The following is a 20977-nucleotide window of genomic DNA, read 5'->3' on the forward strand; positions in this document are numbered from 1 at the left end:
TAGAAAATAACATTTTTACGACTTTTACTTCCTCTAAATAATAACACGCGAGGCGTCACAGTGATCACGTCCGGAGACCTCATACTTCAATCGATAGTAGCGACGGGCGGTATGTGCAAAGGGACGTAATCAATGCGAGTTAATGACTCACACTTACTGGGAATTCTTAGTTATTATGAACAGTTTCAGTTCACAATCCCAAGCATGAAAGTGGTTCAGCGGATTATCCGGGCTTCTCGGTCTAGGAAATACACGTTGATACTTTCATTGTAGCGTGCATGCAGTCCAGGACATCTATGGGCATCACAGACCTGTTATTGCTCAATCTCATTATTGCTAGACGCAATTTGTTTATTTAAGAAGCTAGTGTCCTTATAATGGGACAAACCAACAGGTACGGCTCCTCTTATATAAACATATTCAATTATGATAAACATTTTAATATCCACCATGAATTGAAGGCTATATAAGCTTCAACACCATGATCCTGAAGATATCTATTTAATATATTTGAGTCTCGATCGTTATCGGAATTAACCAGACAAATCAGTCCTACATCCCTTTTTCATGCCCCAGGGAAAATGGTGAAAAACCATGTATGCAGTGTTTTTATAGCCTGTACCCAAAGGGTAAAAGGCTATATTAGTTTTGTGCGAATGTATGTAACACACAGAAGGAGGCGTCGCAGACCCCACAAAGTATATATATTCTTGATAAGGGTGATAAGCAGAGTCAATATATCCATGTCCGTCTGTATGAGCGAAGGATCTCAGAAGGTACAAGAGCTAAAATAACCAAACTCGGTATCCAGATTCCCATAGGCCTTAGGCAGGTTAAGTTTATTTTTTTATTCTGATACACCCCCCACTCCCACTCATGTTTTTTTCCATAACTCCCGTAGTTTTTGGAATTTCGAAAATTAGGTAGCTACATCCCGTTAATGATTATGTGTCTGTATGCCAAGTTTCATCATGATAGGTAAATTCTGAAGAAAGTTATAGCTGTATAATCATAAGCTTTTTTATGATTCCAAATATGCGAAATTATGTTGGCGAAATAATTGCAAAATAAGCTAAAACGAAAGTGTTCAATTTAAAAGAGGTTCACAAATATTTATTTTGCATAGGTAGCGATCACCGACTACGATTTTGTGTGTTTTGCGCGATTTACAAAGTTTATGATGGTAGACGGAAAGCTAAGCTTCTCCGTACCAGATGCGATAACGAAAACGAAACTTCACTTGCAGAGTTAGCGACAATAACTAGTTCATATGTGGCGGCTGCGCAGCAGCCTATGCAAATTTATGGCAAGCAACAAAAGGAAACGTTGAGCGGTCAGCTTGCTATGCAAAGCAAGTGACAAGAAAACGAGCACTTTATATTGAGTTATTTACGTTACTTATTAACTACGATGTGCTACCGGTTGTGGTTTTTTTTGCCGGATGACCAAACAATAGCCATAAATAAAATCGCTGCCCATACTCTGCTTGTACCGCTGCCCGCAGCTGTTCTTGTTGTTGCTGCGCATATAAACACGCAGAGACACGATTCTGATGTAAATGTATGCTGTTGAAATTGTACATGAACATGTCTTTAATTTAATTAATATATTTTTTTAAAATAATTAAAAAAAATTTTTTTTTTCATTTTTTCCTTTTTGGTGGGAGGTACAGGGTATTTAAGAGTTTAGCTTGCTCGACTTTAGCATTATTTTCTTGTTTGAATTCTTTTATAGACTACTCAAACCCAGTTTGAAGCCAATCAAATGAAAATTACAGATTTTTCATACAATCTTTGGAGCCCGTTCTCCACCAATCCCTTCTTAGTGCTCACTTTCACTGTGAGAGAGATCTTGTGTCCAAATTTCAGCTTTCTAGCTCTTGCCGTTTGGGCTATGCGTTGATGATGCCATGATTCGTCAGTTCGGCCTACATTCTGTCTTTATCACTATGTCAGCTGCTGAGACGAGGTGGATTGAGCTGCTTGTAATTTTAAAAAGAACAGTGGATAGGCAAGAAATTACAGAAGAAACTGCTCTTATTTTATGCCTTGGCAGTGGACTTCGACAATGAAGCGTCTATTTCTCCATGCTTCATTGATCATTTCGTTACCACATACAAATAATGACTTAGCGCAGTTTATAGAATACGAAAAGCATAATCATGGGCATTCATGCATGCGAGAAGTTAGAGGAAACTCTTTTTGTTGCTTTGGTATTCCATATCCGCCAATACCCTAAACAGAAATTTTGAAGCCACTGCCAGAAGAAACTAGTAACCTTTCTCTTCATCGCGAAAATTTAAAGAAAATTCAAAATGTTTTGAATTTTCCGTTTTAGTCACTTGAGCGTATTCGAAAATTTTCTTTCTCACGATCAAGCCTCAGCTACAAGGCAAAATCTATTTATTTTATTCTGCTTCAATACAGGTTTTTGCACGATCCAAAAGTATGTCGAACGAGTGTTTTAGCTTGTAGAAAAGGTAGTCGCACGGTGCCATATCAGGTGAATACGGCGAGTGGTTAATGGTTAAAATGTGATTTTTGGTCAAATAATCGGTCACAAGCGCATTATCGTGCAACAAACGCCAACTTCCATCTTCGCGATATTCGGGCCGAACACGTTGAATACGGTCCATCAAACGCTTCAAAACTCCAAGGTAGAATATCGCATTAACGTTTAGGCCGGGTGGAACAAATTCTTTGTGGACAAAACCCTTGGAATCATAAAAACAAATCAGCATTCTTCACTTTAGACTTCTCCATGCGCGCTTTTTTCGGTTTCGGATCGTCCTGTGCCTTCCATTCAGCACTCTGGCGTTTCGTTTCAGGATCATATTGGAAACACCACGTTTCGTCACCAGTCACAATATTGTAAAGGACGTTTTTGTCCTTTTTTACCTCTTTAATGATGTCCTTCGAATGTTGGATTCTGAGCAATTTTTGGTCGTCAGTCAATTTGTGCGGAACAAACCGTGCACACACCTTTCGTAAGCCCAAAATGCGATAAATCGATGTTTTGGAGATGTTAAATTCCATTTCCATCAATTTCAATGATGATTTCGGCTGATTTTTGATGAATTCACGCACAGTTTCGATGGAATTTTCGGTGATTGGCCCAAATATTGATCGTCATTTATGTCCTCACGACTACTTTGAAAACGTTGAAACTACTCGTGCACTCTGCCACGGGATAGGCAATTATCGCCATAAACTTGTTCCATCAATTGAAACGTTTCGGTAAAAGTTTTACCAATTTTAAAACAAAATTTCATGTTGGCTCTTTGTTCGAAGCTCATTTTCGCACCGATAACACAAACTTACTGACACTTAAAACGCAATAACTTCACTTCCAATCATTGTAATGTCATGAAATTCTCACTGGACAATCGATAAAGATAGCAGATTCTAACGCACCAGTCGACATATAGATAGCGGCACCAGGGGGCGCTAGATTCAAAAAGTCCAAAAAGCACCTTTTATAAATAAAAGACAAAGGAGAATTTCGAAACTGATGCGTGAAGCCGAGAACGTGAACGTGAACGAGATTCACAGAGGCGACTTAACCATCAAACAAAAGCTGTTGCATATTGGTCATAAATTTATTTCAGGCACTGAGATCTCCGCTTAGGAAGCCGTGTATTGTTGTCTAGGAATGCGATTATTTCGAGAACAGTTGCATGTGTCGATTTGTGGCGACCGGTAGTGCCGTTTAGACATTAATGTTAATGGTCAAGTGCGTCGCTGACCTACAATATTATGGTAGTATGCGCGCATCGCAAGAACTGTCGGTATATGTATTCTTGGGAGTGTCGTGTCATCGTTTTTGTGCATTGGTGGAATTTAACTAATCTAGAAGAGAATTCTTTGGAGCTTGCTCCTTTACTACTTATTTGTGTAGTTTGCTTCTAAGTACGTAAACGACCTTTCATATATTGAGTGCTTAAAGTAGTGGAATGGTATGTATGTGTTGAATCTTTGCTTCTTTCTTTCTTTTGTGGCCATTACAACCGGATGTGGGTTTTAGCCGCGTCGAGTAATCCTCGCCAGCGTGTTCTGTCTTGTGCCTGCTGTCGCCAATTGGTCACAGCAAAACTATTAAGGTCCTGCATACCTTGGTCTTTCCATCGCAGACACGGTCGCCCTCTTCTGCGTCGTCCACCAGCAGAGTCCGAATCGAATACTTTTTTGGCTGGAGCACTGTCATCCATGCGGACGACATGGCCTAGCCAGCGCAGTCGTTGGATCTGAATGCGGTTCACTACATCAATGTCGCCGTATAGCTCATACAGCTCATAGTTCATTCGGGTCCGTAGATTCGTCTCAGGATTTTTCTCTCGAAACCTCCCAGTGTCGCCTTATCAGGTGTTGTTAATGTCCATGCTTCAGCGCCGTAAAGAAGCACAGGCAAGATAAGGGACTTGTAGAGGGTTTGCTTAGTGAATCGAGAGTGTGATCTACTCATGAACTGTTTACTTAGCCCATAGTATCACCGGTTGGCAAGGGTTATCCGACGGCGAATCTCCAAGCTGACGTCATTGCTGTTGTTTATGCTGGTCCCTAGGTAGACAAAATCCTCTACTACTTGAAAGTCATATCTATCTATAGAGACATTGTTTCCAATACGCCGTGTCTGTCTGCTTGTAGATAGGAAGTATTTTGTCTTGTCCATGTTTACCGCCAAACCCATGTTTTTTGATTCCCTCTCAATTTCTATGAAAGCTCTGCTCACTGCGCGTGCGTTTGTGCCAATGATGTCAATATCGTTGGCATACGCTAGCAGCATGACACTTTTATAAAAAATAGTGCCTGCCCTATTGACATCGGTCCTTCGCAAAATAGCTTCCAGCAGAAGATTGAAGAAGTCGCACGATAGTGTATTACCCTGTCTGAAACCTCGTTTGGTATCGAATGGTTCAGAGAGGTCCTTTCCTATCAAGACGGAACTGCAAGAGTTTCTCAACATCATACAAAGCCGTACTAGCTTTGCAGGGATACCAAACTCAGACATGGCTGCGAAAAACTTCTTTCTATCGGGCGAGTCGAAGGCGGCTTTAAAGTCGACGAAAAGATGATGGGTGTCGATTTGTTTCTCTCGGGTTTTCTCCAGGATTTGTCGCAATGTGTATATCTGACCTATTGTTGATTTACCAGGCCTGAAGCCACACTGATAAGGTCCAATCAGTTCGTTTATGTACGGCTTCAGTTTATTGCGCATTACGTTAGCAAGAACCTTGTATGCGATGGGTAGAAGGCTGATTCCGCGGTAGTTGGCGCAATTTGCAGGATCGCCTTTTTTATATATGGGACATAGTACACTAAGACTCCAATCGGTGGGCATACTTTCCTCCGACCATATTTTGCATAAGAGCTGATGCATGCACCCGATCAGCTGTTCATCATAGTCGGGTGGCGGTATGTCAACGCCATCGTTTGCGATTGGAGATGCTAGAACTATTTCTCTGCCAACGGAGTTTTGGTCGTCTTCACCTGCTAATAGCTTAGAGAAATGGTCCCTCCAAAGTCTTAGTGATTCCTTCATATCTGTTACCAGATTTCCGTTTTCATCTTCGCAGAATGTTGGCCCGGGCTTGCAACCTGCGGTAAGACGCTTTACCTTGTCATAGAATTTTTTGGCATCTCTTCTGCTTCCATACATTTCTATCTCTTCTTCCTCACGCCTTTCTTGTTCCCATTTTTTGCGTCTAAAAAGGCGTCTCTCATTCTTTCTCTTCTCCCTGTATCGCTCCATAACAGCTCGCGTCGCTGATGACTGTAGAGTTCGTTGGTACGCGGCGTTTTTCTCTACCGTTGCTCGGCGGCACTCATCATCATACCAGCAATTTCGCTTGGGGCAGTAGTAGCCTACCACCTCTCTGCTAGCGGTAGCGAGAGAGTGCGAGATATTACTCCACTGTGAGCATATTGTTTCGGGAGGAGGTGCTTCGGCGAAGCAGATCCGAGAGTCTAGAGGTGAAGGCGTTAGCTACCGTTTGTGATTGCAGCTTACTGACGTCTAGTTTTCTTCGTGTGCCTAACTGTGCGTTATAATGCACACTAAGACGGGTGCGTACCTTGGCTGCTACAAGGTGGTGATCCGAATCAATGTTGGCTCCACGGATCGTGCGAACATCTAGCACACTAGATACATGTCTTCCGTCAATCATCACATGATCGATTTGGTTTCGAGTCGGTCGATCAGGGGATAGCCAGGTCGCCTTGTGGATGTCGAGATGTTGGAATCTGGTGCTACTAATAACCATATTACGGGCCGCCGCGAAGTCAATCAGCCTCATTCCGTTATCGGACGTGTTGACGTGTAGGCTGTGTTTTCCGACAGTTCCACCAAAGATACCTTCCCTTCCAACCTTGGCGTTGAAGTCACCAAGTACGATTTTGACATCATGTTGAGGGCAGCGCTCATATAGCATGTTCAGGCGCTCGTAGAATATATCTTTGATGGACTCGTCTTTCTCTTCCATCGGGGCATGGGCGCAAATAATGCTAATATAGAAATATTTTGCCTTGAGGCGGATTGCTGCCAGTCGTTCATCGAACGGTATGAATCTGGAGACAAGATGTCGCAGACTTTGATTCACAGCAAATCCACATCCGAATTCGCGCTTTTCTATATGGGCGCTGTAGTAGATGTCGAAGGTAGATACTTTCGAGCATCCCTGTTCAGTTCATCGCATTTCCTGGAGTGCGGTAATGTCAGCTCTATATTTCTGTAGGAAATTTACCAGCTGGATAGTGGCACCTTCCCTATGGAGGGTTCGGACATTCCAAGTGCATATCCGTATATCGTGGTCCTTAAAACGTTTGCGTAGGTCGTCATCAGAGGGGGTCCGTATCCGAGGCTTTCTCAACGTTTTCATTGGTTTGGCGTTTTTTACAGTGGCGGGTACCAAGCCCAGCGCACCAACCTCAAACCGAGGTAGCGTTCGTCGCTCATTTTAGCCATTGCACCAGCGGATGTTAGTCCAATGTTACCAGAGGTCCCCACGTGGAGGGAATGAGTCGGCTTGAGGCGCAGTCAAATAAGGATCGCGCTGGGTCCACCAGGTAGAACCAATCAGCAACTTTGCCTTACGACATACTCCTCCAGACCTCTATCTTTGCTTACGTATATTAATTCTGGTAGCTAGTGCGGTTTGGTATGCCAACCATGTCGTGCATGCCAGCCTGGAGGCGGTATTGGTATTGGTCCGTGGCGGACGTCGGTGCCACAACATGATGCCGATTGAGATAATCAGGTTTACGTAGATGCCAATGGTGGCGATGACTGCGGCGAAGTGGAACTGGCTTTATGTCTTCAAGTAAGTAACTTGGCCTGTACTCGTTGTGACTGTTTACTAAACCTTGGTTGCCTTTCAGGTTATTCTTGTCGATGGATACACAGGCCGGATATGCTTCTAGTACTAGCGACGTAAATGTAGGGTGCTCCGGTAGGAAGTAATTGAACTGCTTAGTGAGCACGCAGGGTCAATGGGGGTGATAGATGTTGACTTAATGTTACTGAGCTGCCAGTCAAATGCCTTGTAGTCAGCTCTGTCGTTGCTGATTTCATTGACCTGCGTCCGAATTGCTTCTAGCCATGCATTGCTGTCAATTCCGTTCTGTTGTGGAAGGTTCAGCGTGCTTTTTGAATCAAGGCTTGCCCTCGGGCCGCGTCTTTCATGCGATTTTTATTTACCATAATCTGGATGATGGGCTTAGCCATGGGTAACGTATACCTTGAGTCCCATTCTTCAAATAGCCCGGTGGTAGTGTTTCCATTGATCTCTCGTTCGGGTCTGCGTTGCCTGCCTCCTTTTTTAGGTGCCTTCGTGTGCCGGAGTTCATCCATTTCATGTGGATGGAGTGCAAAGTTTCCTTACATAACCGCTGTAACATTTCAATGCCTTACTTGGCAATCTTCATGTCTTGCCATAACGGTTGCAGTTCATAGCAGCTATCGAATTTCCAATAAAGTCCAGGTACATATGGAAGCTGAGTATCGTTGACGCTGGGATGCTCGGCTGACGCTAGTAGTATAATGGCTACCAACAGCATTACGTTGATCCATCTTATGGGTGATAAACTGATTGGTGCGGTCAGTCTGACTCTCTTGTTGTCATCGTTTGCAGGTTCATTATTGGTCGATTTCGGTCTTGATTTGTCGGTTTTGATGACCGGTTGACGGCTCCTGGTAGAGCGATCCACGTTATTTAGGATACGTGGCTCATAGATTCGTTTAGGGATGGTCGGTGTATATGTCCGTTTAGGCTTCCTGAAGCATTTCCCTGAATGTTCTGCTACTGTGACAGCCTGTTTTGATTGACCCTTTGTAACAGCCCCAACGCAGACTGTCTTGGATGTTTCCCGAACGTTTACTGGTCCCGACACAATCCATCCGAGTACAGTACTTTGTAATATGGGTTGGCCGATTCCTAGTGGTATCTGATGAGGCTGCATCAGACGGTGGTAGAATTCGGCTCCAATTAACAAGTCAATTTCGGTTGACCGGTAGAACTCAGGATCAGCTAACTCTATTCCCATCGGAATTTGTACTTCATCTCTGGTGGTAGTCGTTGACGGTTGGTCGGGCACAATTTTGTTTAGAACCAGAGCCTTTACTTGCATATCATGCTTGAAGTTTGTCGATGATACCTGCAGACTTACTTGTTTTGAAGCTGGTAGATTGCTGTATCCAATGCCCTGCAATGTAGTCTCTATTCGCTGTGGCCTGACCTTCAAGTCTGTCAATAAGCGATTGGATACAAAGTTGGCTTGGGATCCAGAATCCAGTAATGCTCGCACGGTTTTGTGCTGACTATTGTGGGCTACTACTTTCGCCTGTGCTGTGGCTGGTTGGCTGAAGGCTGCTGCCGCCGTTGTTCCGCTGTCCTTGTGTAGCAATGTATGATGCGACTGTTGGCATCCGAAACACTGTCTGCTTGAACACTCCCGAGAGCTGTGCGTGGCGATGATGATCGGTTAGTTTCTCGAATCTAGGCTCATCGCCTGTCCACGTGTATTGCATTGAACGTCCCGCATTTGTATACTGTGTGCCCAGTCAGCATGCAATAGCAGCAGACTTTTTTGGACCTTACCTTTCTGGTCAGTGCCGCTCCGGTGGTGGCTTTGGCTGGTCGATTGCTGGTCCTTGTTACCTCCAGCGCTCGGAAGCGACGGTTAAGAAAGTCCAGGAACGAACTAACAGATTTCAATTCAGTTGAGTCCTTGGTTTCTTGCTCTAGTAAGGCTAAATTGAATCTATCCAACTTTTTTCTTAGAATGTACAACAGCATGCTGTCCCATTTGAGTTCGACTGGATCCAGGCCCACCTGCTTCAAAGCGCTAAGCGTTTTAACGGTGGTGTCCAATACGGCAGTGGTGATAGCCCTAGGATTTTGATAGCGTTGCGCTAATGTCTCCCAGGCTTGAAGCTGTTCCGCTTAAATGGTCGATGAGTTCAGCTGCCTCTCCCGTTACGCAGGATTTTAGATAGCACATCTTCTGTACGTCCGGTAGACCGGTCCTATGGATTAGTTCCTGGAACAGGTCGTTGAAGGCGGGCCAGTTTACATAGCGTCCGTCGAACGGTGGAATTGTAATTTGTGGTAGCCGCACGGCGGCGTTCGTTCTAGTGGCTCTTCTTTGCAAAGAAATTCATTCAGTAGACTTTGGGCCTCGAAGAAGCGTACGGAATCGAAGCCTTGGTACTCTGGGTTTTCCCAGTCGATGTTGAGCTGACAACGCATATCCTGAATTTGGTTCCATGCTGCCAATACTGCCCTCTTGTCTGTGTCGGTCGTACCAACCATTCCATGTTGAGTATATCACATCTCATCAACGCGACGCAAACAGACATTCAATAAAATAGCTTGGAAACACATAACATACATACATATAAGTACACAAAAACCTATACACCCATATTGTTTTAGCATAGATAATATTAACACCATAGTCTGCACGCGCACACGAATATGGCTATTCGTGCCAACATAAACAATAATAATACGCAAGAATAAGACACATATTATTCTGCTACCTCAGCATAAGACCAACAATCAGGTCATAGTTTATGAGCCAAATTGGGCTGACACTAGCATACTTAAGCTTGCGCATCAATATTGTGAAATCACCAACACATAGAAATGGTAAATGTAAATAGTCATAAGCTAGTTTTAAGTATGGCTATATAAACCATGATTTATAAGAATAAAATCACTATGCAAATTATCAACAAACGGCATTTCTTTGGGCCAATGCAGGAATCGCTGATTTTTATCACGCTGAACTACATGCTCCCAAGGATTGCCATCCGGTATCCGTTTCACCCAAACGCAACCAGGACAACCGGTGGTATTCGCACCTACTGGACCACGAGGGTCCTCTGAAGCAGCAGGGCCGCAAGTGCCTTTAATTCAACGGACCACGAGTGTCCACCCAAATATCAATCCGGACCACTGGGATCCCGCCTTGATCAACAGAAGGACAGCAAGTGTCATTTAGTTTAACTTGTCAGGACCACGATCGTCCTGCCCAAATTATTATATTGTTGTCTAGGAATGTGCTCAATCGAAGATCCTGGGAACCATCACTGGAGCACCCAGCTTCGGAACCAGCCAAATAGACTTGCGCTGAATTTAACTTGGCAAGCTAGCCATAGACGACTCCGGCGAAGAGACCTCCCCACCCAGCAAGAACAGTTAGGGCCATAATTTAAATATTTAATTGTAATTATTTAAATAACTATATTAGATTAAGATTTGACTACTTATCGTAAGTCTCCGAGAGAGAAGATTCAAAATATAAATAAAACTTAAAAAAAAGGAATGCATCGAGTTAGAATGCTCAAGTCTAGACAACAGCTACAAAATTTTCCTCAGGATTCCACTGACATTTTTGTACTAGGTCTTCTCGACCATTATATACACCGACCAGATAGTTTCGAAGGCCTGTGTTTAGTCTTCCTCCCCGCGATGGAAGTGGGTTTATTAGAAAAAGGACCAAGCCGTGTATAATTCGGTATAGGAAGTTTAATGTCAATTTGGACAGGCAGAACTACTTTAGGGAACTTCTAATTTATAATCAAAATACAGATTCTATTAGGACTTCAATACAATGTGTTAGAAGATTTAGAAGACGCGCTTAGAAGGGCCATGGAAAATGAGGAAGTTATTGAGGAAAATATAGAAAATCAGGCAGTTTTAGATAATGAGTATAGGGTTTTAGCTTTTCCTGAGATAAATTCTAAAATAAATGTTTTAAATGTACAGATAACAATATAGAAGAATCGGATGATACTATGCGAGTAATAAAGCTCCCGCCAATTACATCTATTAAAAATTTAGCAAGTATAGTTAGATCACTTAATTTGAAACAAAAAACATTCTATAACCGTGTGTTGCACAATGCAAAGCATAATAACATTTTCCATGAGTTTTTAGGTGGCGGAGCTGGTGTTGGCAAAAGTAGGCTTCTATCAGCAATTTTTCAGTCCCTCTCACATTTTTATAATCTTAGGTTTGGTTGCGACCCCACAACTGCTAAAATTATACTGTGCGCACCCATAGGAAAAGCAGCATTTGGAATTGGGGGTTCCACCCTTCATTCCATGTTTTCACTTCCAGTTCAGGTATCGACTCAGGTCTATATGGATTATACAACCTGCATTAAATGAATCTTTAATCTCCTACGTGGCAGTGACGCGTTCTTTGTGGTAGTTTATTTTAATTTGCCCAACTTTGAATGGTCATTCTTCAATCAGTCTAATTTCTTGGCAGAGCATGCCTGTTTAGATTACCTGCTGGACCTTTAATTGTTTCATCTTCCGATGAAGAGGGCTATATACTTGTACAAACACAATTAGAAATTTATGAGGAAACAGACACGAAAGACTGTCACGATAAATTATCCTCAGTCCAATGTATAAGAACCCCTGAGGTGCAGACTTCGTCCAATCAACGACAGAAAACTTAAGTTCAAATTAAAAAGACCGAATTTAAACCGAATTTAAATATCGAGAGTATATCAAAATCTATCAGTGCTGCCACACATGTTTCCTTGCCAATTATCACTGTTCAAGGTTTACAATAAAATGTTAAACAGAATAATATAGATTCAAAATTATAAAGTCCAGAAGAGTACCTTACCCATCTGGCAAGTCCTCACTTCGGAGGAATTCGGAAAGTGGTACTGGATCCAATAAAAAATTACAAAAATTAAATAGTAAAAGAATGCACTATAACGTACAAGAAAATAAGTACGTCACTAGTGCAAAGCAAGGCAATACTGAACTCCAGGCCACTGTACAGGTTAGGCAGTAGCATTAAATTAGAGAACAGTTTAAGGCCAGCACAATTTGGAATTCATGAACCCCTATTCGATGGCATTGATCGAAAATATAACAAAGAGATTTCAGTATTGGACCGATGGAAATTGGTACCAAGCAAGAAAATCCGTTTTTGGACTAAGCCACTAAGACATTAATTCCCGTCGCAAGATGTTCACAAAAGTGAACATACTCTTAGTCACCAGCGACTATTAGTTTTTTCTGTGCAAGATGTTCACAGAAGTGAACAAGAGCTCAGAAATTAGCACAGGGAACACAAGCAGAGGGTAGGCTAAACAAAAATTAGCCGCATGCAGCAGTGCTACAGACCACCGCATAGTAGGTAACAAGAAATGCATAGGCAAATAGGACCGCGACAGCGTTGTGAGGGTGGGTGCACACTGCTTTTAAGAAAGAATAAGACAAAAAATGTAAAATTAGAGTAAGTACAATGATTAGAGAATAAGAATGAACCAAATATTAAATTATTAGTACATAAGTAAAAATTAGGACATAAGTTAAAAATTGTATAAATAGTGCAGTAATTTCATAAATTAAACTATAAACACTTTCCTTTTAAATATTCAACAACGAGTCGTCTGATGAATCCAGTAGCTGTCTTCCAAAGTATGCACTCCAGAGACCAAACCAATAGCTCAAGCAAGCTAAGCGATTTACGCGAAGGCCGAAATAAAACAAAAAATGTACTTTTCGCGTAACCGCGCTTTCAACGAAGCGATACTTGAACAAATTCCAAAAAAAGCTAAGTCTAAGGCGTAAGCCGGCTTACTTCATGGCCGAACTTAAGGAAACTAACTTACACTATGTTCGCGCACATGCAAGCGCTCTTAGCTTAAGTTCTTATACTACCAATATTAGCATACAACTACCTTTTACTATGTGCCAGCTCCAACATAAGGCATCTGGTCTATCTAGGTCTTATAGTTTCCGAGATATACGTGATAATACGAATGGAAAATCGAGAAATCCATCAGGGGGGGAAAATCAAAAAATAAAACCAACTTTCATAGCATACATCTTTAGCTGTTATAGTGTCTGAGATCTACGTGTTCATACACTTTGGGGTCCGCCACGCCTCCTTTTGCGTGTTACATTTTTCAGTTAGCGTAAACCTAATATACTCTTGTACATTTCATGTACAGAGTATAAAAATGTGAAAGTAGGGGTAAGAAAGGGGCGGGAGGCGGTTTTATTATATACACTTTGGGGTGTCCATTAATTAAATTTCAACACACTCTGGCCGGCGAGTATACCCGGGCCAGAGCATCGTTGCAAGTGTAATTAATCAAGAAGTCGACGAGCTGCTGACAAAAGGCGGCCAATCTGCGGATAAATCGGAATAAGGGCGAGTTCTTTTGTAAATCATTTTGAAGCGTGGTAGTTGGGGCCAAGAACACGTGATTTTCTACGCCAGCAGTAAACTGCAGAAAGCGGAGGCCAATTATAGCGCCACATAGAATAAGTGTCTAGCATTTGTGTGCCGAATCTGAAAGCTGCGACACAATCTGGAGGGCTGTCACTGAATCGTCATGACCGATCACTTGGCGCTGCGCTGGCTGAATTCGATTGAGAGTCCCACTGGACGCATCTCACGCTGGGCCTTGGAATTGCTGCAGTATACATTTGACGCCCAAAGTTATCCCTGAATGTGGTGGCCGACGCGCTGTCACAGTACTCTCGAGAGGTGGTTGGTCGACTCTACGTGAAGCAGGAAGCAGCGTTGGCTTGGAAATGGCTGCAGCGGTGTTGGAGAGCCACGGCAAATATTCCGATTACGCTATGCGGAATGACAGACTGTACCGACGCATCGCGCAGGTGCTGCGACGTAGACGCTTTGGGTGACCTCGCCCCTACGACAGAAAGTGTTGAAAGAATGCCACGACGACGCCGCAGCCGGTCATATGGGAGAGCGTCGAACATGTGCGCGTCGCAGACCGATATCACTGTCCTGGTCTGTATTGCGACGTCGCAAAGTATGTGCACCAGCAGCAACTGGCTGGTCGTCGAAAACAGCGTGGGATGTCGTATGCCCAGATTTTGTGGGGCCGTTGCCGCGGTCCAAGCGGGGTAATGCGTATCTACTGGTCCTGGTGGACAAATTCAGCAAATAGGCCAAACTGGTCCCCATCCGCAAAGCGACGGCAGCGGCAGTGAAACTGGCCTTGCGAGATCGGATTTTAGGCCGTTTTGGCGTGCCGCGCATCTCATCACAGGCAACGGGGCCCAGTTCACGTGCTGCGCGCTGAAACAGTTCCTCGTCGAGTCGGGCATCAAGCAGCAGCAGTTCACGGCACTATACACGCCTCAGGAAAATCCCACGGAGCGGACCAATAGAACGGTCAAGACCTTGATTTCCCAGATGGCGGATGGACAATACAACACGTAGGGCGAATAACTGCCGGAAGCACAATTGGCCATTAACACAGCACTTTCAGACGCAGTGGGCTACTCATCACCTTTAATCCTGTTTGGGATGATGAGGAAGATCCGAACGCCCCGGAGGAAGCACCAGGTAGTCCAGAAGCATGCGGGACACTGTTGCAGCAGCGGTGCCTGCATTGATGTGAACATCACGGCCATCCCACTGGCACTTAACCAGACAATACCGCAGCAGCAGCGGCTTCAGCAGCGAAGAACAAAGGGTGGTGATGAGCTGATCGCAACAGCAGCGACAGCAAGAGGAACAGCGTTGGCAGAGGCAGCTGTGAGGCGCCGAGTGCGATGACGCGTAAGCAGCAGGGGGAGAATAACAGCGGCTGCGGCAATGTCACCGACGGCAGCGGTGGCGACATCAACAGCAACGGCCACAGTGCAGCAGTCACTGCGGTGGTGGTGACGCAGGCAGCCACAACAAGAGGTGGTGACAACAGCGGAGGCAACGCCGTCCTCAGCGGCAATCATGGCAGCGACGCCAGTACAGCCAGGTCAGCGGTCAAGCGTCGGTGCTAGCAGAGCAGGCGCTGTTAGCTGAAGAATAATATAAAGCCTGCAGACGAATTTATTCCATTTCAGCCACATGTAGCCACATGCCTCAAGGGCACCGATGGGAGGCGTGGTGCAGTCGACTCATTAAGGAGGAGCTTGTTAAGACGCCCTGCCTGTCGCAGCAGCCAACCAGGGCTTCGCTACGAGCGATATGGCTATAGGCGCATAAGGCGTGGATGTAGTTGTAAGTCTAGTTTATAAGTTTAGTATATAAGTTCACATGTATGGAGTATGGTAGTAGTGTAAGTAGAGAAAAAACGGGAAGCGTGGTTTTGAGTTTTTTAGTTCTAGGTTGAGTTTTTGATGAGTTAAGTTTGGAGGCAGCATCAGTAAGACGCATTGATGCGATTGGCTTTTACTTTAATTGTTGTGTGTGTGTGGACCAGAAACAAATATTTTCTTTATATAAGTTATTTTATTTAAAATTGGTATTAGGATTCTATTGGCCGATCGGATCAATAAAAGAATATAATTACGACTTGCATCGGAGCTGTTATTTTATTAGCACATTAGTGCGTAAATAAATTGTAAGAACTAATTAGAAACCTAAAATTTGGTAGTCACATCCAGTTAGTGATTATCTGTATACCAAGTTTCATTATGATATGTTGATTAGGAAGAAAGTTATAGTCATATAACCAGGCCCAAACTGTATTTGTTGCTGCTTTGACATAATTATGTAATGCACACATACATATGTATAAGTACTCAAACAAATTTTTTCAATAAATTTTTTTTAATGGGGTGGTACAGGATATTAAAGAGTTGAGCCTGCTCGACTGTAGCATTCCTTTCTTGTTTAAGACTATACATTAATGCAAATAACTGAATACTCGGTTTTTTAAAATTAGTGATTAAGCTTGAATTAGTGGGGTTTTAATATTTATTCACTTTTTGTGTTATAAATTTAGTCCGATCGATTTAAAATTTGGGTAATGTAATTTACGTAACTAAATCTACAACTTTGCATTCAAGGATTTTCAAAATATGCATTTTACAAAAGCAGACAGAATAAACAATACAAAATATCAAACAGTTGGGGACAACTAAGTATACATACACACACATACAAACAGCTGTTCGTGTAGTTGCGTGCAAACGATTGATATAGCCAAAGCAAAATGTGAGACACTAATGTGTGAATGTCCATACATATGTGCACATCTATGTATGTACATATGTATCTACATATGTATGTATGTACATTCGTCTTCCACTGACAGAGCAAGAAATGTTAATTAATTGAAAATTATATATCATTTTTAAAAGTAATTATACTCTGTACATGAAATGTACAAGAGTATATTAGGTTTGCGGGAGCTGAAAAATGTAACAGGCAGAAGGAGGCGTGGCAGACCCCACAAAGTATATATATTCTTGATCAGCATGACGAGACGAGTCGATCTAGCCCTGTCTGTCTGTCTGTCCGTCTGTCCGTCTGTCCGTGTGTCCGTCTGTCCGTCCGTATGAACACCTGGATCTCAGAGACTATAAGAGATAGAGACACCAAATTTTGCACAAAGATGCGTTATGTGTGTATTCTATACGAGTTTGTTTTATTTTTTTGATTTTCCCCCCCACTTCCCCCCTATGGGGGTTTTCCCGATTTTCCATTCGTATAATCGCCTATATCTCGGAGACTATAAGACCTAGGAACACCAAATTTTAGTCCCAGATGCCTTATGTGAATACGCAGAAAATGTATATTTTGGAATTCCCCTCCCTCCCCCCTCTACCCCGCAAATCGTAACTCCCGTAATTCTTGGAATTTCGAACTAAAATTTTGCAAATACCCCCAGTTGGTTATTATGTGTCCGTATGCCAAATTTCATTATGATAGACCGATTTAACAAGAAGTTATAGCCATAAATATATTTGCTGATGCAGCGCTGCTGCAGCGCTGCTCAAGCGCTGCCCGCGGCTGTTGTTGATGTTGCTGTTTGGTGGACTGCGAAAATGCTTACACAGACACGAATAGATGCGCATAGGCATACATACACTCACACAGACGCAATTGCTATGTAAATGTGCAATTATACACCCTTTACGTAAGTTCGAATACCGAGAGAGGTAAAATCGATCAAATTTTTTTTTTTATTTTCTTAATTTTTTTATTTTCTATAATTATTGTAAACATATGTACAGAGTATTTCAAAGTCGGGACACCCGACTTTAGCTTTTTTACTTGTTTTTTCTTTGTTTAGTGCATTTGGCATTAGGGTTTTCATTAATAACTTTATGCAGCAACAACGAATATCAAATAGTTGGGGACATCACATACACACACTCACACACACAACAAGCAACAGGTCGTGTCTATGTGTGCGGTTCTCTACGTACGGTTGAAAAAGTAAAGAGTAACATACATATGTATGTATGCCTGTAAATGAATATAGCATGTATGTACATTCGTATTAATGTATACATTGGGCAATCGAACACAGTTGTTTGTTTGTAAAAAAAATAATGCTTTAAAAACAACAACAACTGCAAGTCATTGCCTCGCTCTTCTTCTTTCGTTTTGACCATTTAATGTTAATTGCAAAGGCAAAACGCCAAAAGTTTACAGTTACCGTCGCTAGGCAACGACTGCGTAAGCGATAGTAAAGCAGAAACCGAATAACGGAGCTACGCATATTCTGCTTCGCATTGCGGACAGATGTATGTATGTATATGATTTGTTCTTATCGATCTCAATAAATAATTAGATTTTATTATTTAAATATTCTGCTTATTGCATTCAAACTTCGATATTTTGATGGTATCGGTGGCTTCAACTATCGAAAGTTTTACTCCAGCAAATTGAGATCAGAATTGCCGTGTTTCATATTCCGAGTTTGTGCGTGACCGTATTGACTCAATATGGCACGAAAAGACTCAAATGTGAATTTAAAATTAGGATATACCCTTATAATTATTCCCCTTTCGTTTAACGAAATAGTTTGGCAAGAACAAAAATGCAACGGACTACTGAACAATTTTTTGTCAAGAACAGAAAATGTTCATTTAAATACCTTAAATGCGTTCCTACTGGTAACTTATAAGGTGGAGAAGGAGAAGGGCTAGCCGTCAATCTTCCGTACAGATTGTTATCGAAAGTCTGAGGAAAACCGAGGGCGGCCTTCAATTTACCGAGGAAGGAGTTAACACATCCGGCCGGTCATAAGTTAGTGACCGCTCTATCATGCAGAATAAGAACGATTTTGGGCATAGTCATCAATTTAAGCGTATGACTCGTGCACGCGCACTAGCACAGTCGTGCGTAAGCAACAACAGGGCATTCACCGTCCACTTGCACTTTCATTTTAAAAACCATTTTGTACGTAGAGTTAGTTGATTTTTGGAAATAAACTGCGTCGGTTATCGCCACGCCAAACTTTACTTAAAAGTCTACTCATTTGTGCGACATCGCGCATCTTATTAATTCGCTCAACAGCGAATCTGTGTAGAACCGACCTAAATAGTGCTATACCGCGCTCCCCCCCATTAGCCTAACAGCGAACTTGCTTAATTTGTATACACTTATTCACTTATTATATGTAAACACTTTTGAATAAACTGACTTGTAATTTGGAAACGGAGAAGTGTTGGTAGAAACCCGGTGCAAATTTAATAAAATAACTGCTGCCACAGTAACATAATTGGTCCTGCGAGCCGGATCGTTACCGGCCAGAATACAGTCCACAATCAAATTCAAAAACAAAATCAAAATGTGGCAGTGGCAGAAAGTGCGAAGCTCAAAATCGACGAATCGAAGTCGCAAAACGTGCACGACGTCAATTTTACAATATATCGCAAATTAGTCATTCGAAAATTTGCTGGTCTGGAATATAACCAATATCAAAAATTCATCGCAGGAGAACTTGTTGTCAACGCAATGCGACGTGTGTGCGATTTCTTAGAACTGGAAGTGCCAGAAAACGAGGAAAATATCCGCATGGCGTCAGTAATTGTAGACGCAATATCGTTGGAGTGTGAACATGCAGCTTTTGAACGTTCTGGCAATCAAATTGAAGAGTTGGCAGTTCTACAATAAATTGAGGCCATCGATTTGGAAAATGTGCTGGTTCTAACAAAAATGTGCGACGTACAGAAAGCAATGATTAAGGGAAGCCCAAAATGAGGGCGCTTCAGTAGACCGAATAACGGAGCAAGACAACCAGATTCAAGACATGACATCTGAGCTTAAAGTACCCCAAGCGCAGGCGGAGGCATTAGTCAGTAGAAGAGCTGTGTTAAACACAACAGCTTCACTAATACGATTTTCGTCAACGACATCGAGGGACATCGCCCTTCGTAGATTGCCACTACTCGTGGCGACGTCGGCCACCCGCACCTTCCCGTCTGTCCCGGCGTGAGTCGTGGTGACTCTGCCAAGTACCCACTTTTGTGGTGGCACGTTGTCTTCGGCCACCACGACGAGTTGTCCCACGACGACGTTGGGTTCCTCCTGGAACCACTTCGCTCGCACCTGGAGGCTCGAAATGCACTCCCGTGACCATCGCTGCCAAAACCTGTGCTTGAGACACGAGGCATTGCGCCATCGCCTTAAGCAGGTTTGGCTGTCGATGTCCGGGAGCGGTGGAGTTGGAGTCGCCAGAAGAGGCCGCCCGATTATGAAGTGGCCCGGGGTTAGCGCCTCGCCGTCGCTGGGGTCCGCGCTGAGTGGTCCCAGTGGCCGAGAGTTCAGCACCGCCTCGATGCTCACCAGGAGGGTTCCGAGCTCTCCTGCGGTCATGAGCGCATTGCCCACCGTCCGTAGGAACAGGTGCTTTGCAGACTTTACACCCGCCTCCCATAGACCGCTCTGGGTGGTATGTACGCAAAGTTGCATCCTTTTCTTGATGCGAATTCGCATACGCCTTCCGCCTCCTTCTCCCATCTCGCTCGGAACTCCTGCAGCTTCCTGTCGGCTCCCACGAAGTTCGTTGCGTTGTCGCAGTAAACCTTGCGAGGGACGCCTCTCCTGCCGACGAACCTTTCAAAAGCCAAGAGAAAAGCATCAGTGGTTAGATCTGACACAAGCTCTAAGTGAACCGCTTTCGAAGCGAAACAAACGAAAAGAGCCACGTACGACTTGTACGGTGGCTTGCCACGGATGCGGAGCGTTGTGCTTATAGGGCCACAAAAATCAACACCACATACTTCAAACAAGTGGAAAGGCTGGAGCCTGTCTGCCGGAAGATTTCCCATTACTTGGGAGGCCAACCGGGGCTTCCATTTGAAGCAGAGGATGCACGAACGTATTGTTCGGCGACACACTTCCTGAGCGTTAACCAGCCAAACTCGCTCACGAAGCAGGCTCACCTGCAATCTAGGGCCAGCATGGCAATTTAACATATGCAAATAAGATACGTACGATCTTATGAATTGCGACTTATAGAAAGCAACAACGGAAACTTGGCTTCGTACGGGATAGGAGCATTTAATAATGTTTCCCCCACTCTCAGCAAGGAAAACAAAAAACCGTCTTCTCTAAACTCATGTAGAAATGGACTCAGACGCTGTAAGTTAGCGTTAAGTGTTCTCTTTTTTTGAACCTTGTCGACTTCGTCACCGAACTAATTGTCCTGGATTACTTGAACAATTTTGTTGAAAACGAAATTGAGTTCGCTTGGCTTGGCTATAGGATCAAAGGGCTTCGAGACCT

This window comes from Scaptodrosophila lebanonensis, unplaced genomic scaffold (assembly GCF_003285725.1).
Source record: "Scaptodrosophila lebanonensis strain 11010-0011.00,11010-0021.00 unplaced genomic scaffold, SlebRS2 tig00000157-arrow-arrow-pilon, whole genome shotgun sequence".
Taxonomy (NCBI): domain Eukaryota; kingdom Metazoa; phylum Arthropoda; class Insecta; order Diptera; family Drosophilidae; genus Scaptodrosophila; species Scaptodrosophila lebanonensis.